This window comes from Pararge aegeria, chromosome 13 (assembly GCF_905163445.1).
Source record: "Pararge aegeria chromosome 13, ilParAegt1.1, whole genome shotgun sequence".
Lineage (NCBI taxonomy): Eukaryota > Metazoa > Arthropoda > Insecta > Lepidoptera > Nymphalidae > Pararge > Pararge aegeria.
The window spans coordinates 12417179-12422007 of NC_053192.1; positions in this window are offsets into that span (position 1 = coordinate 12417179).

Consider the following 4829-nt stretch of genomic DNA (forward strand, 5'->3'; position numbering starts at 1 on the left):
TATTTTAAAGAACAATACTTATCTGTCTAGAAAGAGATTGAACCCTCAACTTATAAGAAATTTAATAAAAGAGTTTTACGATTTATCATTTATTTGAATAAAGCTGAAGAGTTCGTTTGTATGTTTGATGACAGAAGTTTTAAAATAAATAAATAAATCCTGAACGTCACTATACATCCAAAGTTACTATTCCTCGTGGACGAAGTCGCGGGCACAGCTAGTAAATACTTACTCTCATCATCTCTCTCAGAGATATTCGAACACTTTTTTGCTATTTTTTCTTGTAAAAACTTTAGAAATATAATGACTAAATGTACAATAATAGTACCTAAGTAATTAGTTTAAAACCATATCAATATTATAATTACTTACTAGAATGAATTATTATGACATCTACTACCTATCCTCACCATTTTATCCTAATCATAATACTACTTGCGTGATCAGTATAATGTATTCATTTTCATTCTAAGCACTCTGAAACTTATTTATTCTTTGGAACACCTGTAGGTACTCTTAAAATTCGAAATTATTTTGCATGAATAGTGTCAAATGTTATGATTTCGGCGCGGCGGCAACGATTGTTTTAGATTTCAAAAGAAGCCGCCGGCGCGTGTATCATAACCATGTACTTCCGAAAAGCGGCAAATTTCTTTGAGAAGTAAGTACAAAACCTTTGATGCCGCATTATCAAAGTGCCGATGGTTAAAACATAACTATGCATGCACTCAGTTTGATTTTAATAGATATTTTTTTATTCGCTATGTTTTAGTCGTAATGCGCATAGGTCCAGTTTTTCATATTCTTTGATATAGTTTTTTGCGTCTCATAGAATTCCTAAGCGTACCTACCTACCTATACACCGAACTGTTACACCTAACTACTCCGTGAAATAGCGCTAAGTCCTAGCTGCAAGACGCAAGAGTCTTGCAGGCTATGTCTTGTTCTTGCTCAAGTCTTGCACGGTCAGTCTTGGTCTTGGTCTTGCTAAAAATACGCGGTCTTGTTCTTGGTCTTGGTCTTGCAAAAACGCAAGAACAAGACCAAGACTGCAAGACCAAGACTGAATTTGGGCAACACTACTTAAAACGCACATAAGTTTTCATAAGTTAGACGTGCGTGCTGGGATACGAACTTGGCCCCTGAAAGTGAAGTCGAGCTTCTACACAATGTACTTTAACCACTTCAAAAGACTATATTAATAGAAAAGTTCGTTACTATTCAAATACTATGTTCCAAATTTGGTCAAAATAATTTGTTTCCAGCATGTTAGTAGCATGTTAACTAAATATAAAACCTACTTAAATAGGCACCTACATACAGGACTACTAGACCAGCCTAGTGTTGCTACCAACGGAATTTTATTTATTTAACTTACGAAATATTAATAAACATATTTTTATTTTTCTTATTAATACTACTGACACAAAATTTTAAAAGGGACCTTTCTCAGCTACATTTATCAGAAGTAATGCTCTTAAGAGCATTTCGCATCCTTTAAAGGTGGATAGTGCCCGGTGTCGCCAGGTGCAATTTATCATTAGGACGCGTCCTAAATTCCACGTAACACGCTTAAATTTTATTTTATTACAATGTTCTGGATGCCCGTAGGACCGTATGCCATACAATAGGTTCTTCTCGATATTTGTCTACGAAATACAGATATTTCGCTTTCTTTCACTCTATATTTTCATACAACTTATAAAGCCCCGAAGTATCTAAAATCGGCGCTTGTGATGACTGCGACGTAATGACTGAAGCGCGTAACACTCAAAGGGTTCGCTATAAAACAGCGTGTTACCCCGTATTTACTGCACGAACGTTCGCTGTTTGACACTTTACATTGTGCAACACTTATACGCATTTTAAACAAATAATAAGCGGATACATGCTGCAATTATGCGTACGTCCCTGTATACAATTTAGAGGTAAAATGCGAATTGATGCTAATAAATGTTATTCAGGCCATAGGTAGCATTGTTAAGAAGCCTAGTTATGTTATGTTAATGGATTTTAGATCTGTAGTGCGATTTATAGCATTTGTGTCAATTTAATAGTAATTATAATGTAGTAGGAAAATAATACGTATGCATGTACTGATAACTCTTTACATTTTTTTTTAATAAGTACTTATGTACTTATGTTTTCTTTACAATTTTCTTAAACCTAGAATGGTTGCCAATTTTCATGAATTAATAAAGACAACTAAGGTCTAGTCTACACCTAATATACAGATAAAAGGTAAACCTTTTCTAGCGTAAGTTTTAGTAACTTAAATATTCCCACATGCGTTACGATAGCTTTAAGGGGTTACATGATATTTTAACAAAGTTCGACTGACATATAAATCAGCACCATCTCTTAGAACACTCATGAACTAAACCATAAATAATTTGAAAATTGGGTATTCTGAACCCTTAGACTGTAAGAGTCGTGCGATACCACCGTCAGTGTAGATATGACCTTATTTAAAAGAATCCATTTAAAGCCTTAAAATTGTCCAAAACTCTTATCGTTCACTCTTAAATTTAGGTCGCGTTTAAGATTACAGCGTACTGAGAAGCAGTTCTTAGCTTGATCTAAGGTTTATTAATACGAGGCTAAGGATACGGACAATCTTTTCAGCCTACATTATGTATACTTGACCATGTTCGAAAGGACGATTTACTAAGCCCATCTTTTTAATTCAATGTCTCCGGGTTCTAGCCTTTATCGGCCCATTAACTCTCAAATTACAGACACAATTATCACTATTAACAAATTATTATTGCAAACTATTTAGACAATGTTTAACTATATATTATCTTATCTCTAAAATATGATCCCATTTATATTAAGGGGGAGGAAGGCCCAAAAACTTAATTGTTTTATACTTTGTGCAATAGGAACTATACTGCCGTGCCAAAGAAGAGTTTTAGACTTATCCTGCATTTGTAAAAGGAGCTCGCACTGCATCATAACCATCACCATTGGTTCGTAGTCCCACCACGCTGGCCAGGTGCGGTTGCGGTCCACCACACTGGAAAACTCTCAGGCGTCCAGTTTACCCCACGACGTTTTTCTTCACCGGTCAAGTAATTTATGCAATGTTTAATTGTATAAATTAAAACCATACAGAACACCGAGTTGCCAGCCGGGCATTAAACTTGGTCACCTGAAGGGAAGCCGAAACCCTGACCACCAGGCTATCTATCAATGCAAAAGCAGGTATGCTTATCCAACTCGTTTTGTTTTAGAAACCGGAAACATAAAGAGATAAAAAGGTAGAGGTAAAGGTAAAGCGCCTTTATGATAGGTATACTACCTCGTTTTCTCTAGCTTTTTATTTCGAGCTCTAACTTCTTTTGCAGATGCAGGAAAAGTCAGAACTTCAGTTTTAGCTTGATAATGGCAGTGTAGTTATAATTTCGGTTCGTAATTAAGTTCGTGGTTATTTTGTACTTAATATTTTTTACCGTTCCGTTAGTACAAGATTTGCTCGCACGCAATCGAGGAGCCTTTATCGAGTATCGAATTACTGGACATCAAAGTAAAATGGATCTTATTCTGCAGCTAGAGCTCTCGATGCGAAACGCTATTGAGTTAATTAAAATTGGACGGTATTGAGTTTGCACCGTCAAAAGGTATAATGGTATAGTACAATACGCGAAACCGACTCCTCGACTGCGACCGAGCAAATCTTGCACTAAGGCTATAGTGCTATGAAGACATGATAGGAATGTTTGCTGAAGAATTTATACGGTTTATGAATTCAATAAAATATAAAAAAACATCATTTTTCGAACTACCGGTAAAAACATCACAAAACATCCCTATTTCAGTTGTTCAAAAATATTAATGTTGTGTTAATAAGTACATAATATAAATATGTTATTATTAATATAAATAAGTCAATTAAATAAGTGTTCAATTATTATTCATTGTAAAGGCTGCTTGTTGTCAATTTTTTCCCATAGAATTAAGCTATATTAATATATTAACTTACGGGATATATTATTTTATCTGTTTGAAGTGTTTAATTTCCTGTAATAGTAGGTACTATTTGGTTGGAAATTTTCAATTGATATATGTAATTGTTTGCTATTTTCTGAATTAAATGTTAACCAATAAAGACTATTGTTTGTTTTGCATAGACCATTTTGAATGTATTTCTCGTTTCCAATTCGTTCCACATTTGCATGAATGCAGTTTAGTCCATATTATAATCTGAGGCAGGGCCGCTTTCAACATTAAAATAAGGCGGGGGGCATTAATCTTAGGAACCAATCCTTAAAGAGACCCCAAAATCTAAAGTTGTAAGAAAGTAGCAAAATTAAATTGCAGTTGTCGTCTTTCTCATAATAATTAGAACGTTGGTTTTTTGTTAATTTATCTTTTATGTTTGTACTTTAGTTTAATTATTTTCTACGCTAGGTACATCGCACCGGAATACTAAATCGCTTAGCGGCACGATTTTGTCCATAGGGTGGTAACTAGCCACGGCCAAAGCCTTCCACCAGACCAAACCAGAGAAAATTCGGAAATTATGAATTCCCAAATTGTTCCTGCCGGGAATCGAACCCGGGACCATAAATTCATTGTGCTCACCGTTGCCCCAGGGAGGTCGTCAAGTCTATCATAATGCCGAATAAATGCAGACTTCAGGCTTATGGTTCCATTAACAATGAATATTTTTATATGAAGGAAGGCACATAAAAAGACCCCCATATATTGGCCTGCGTGGCGTAAGCCGGCCCTGACCAAATATTGTTATTAATGCTTTGTTTATCATGAATACCTAATGATACCTATAAGTACTATATGCATATCTACTTAAGGAGAGATTCACA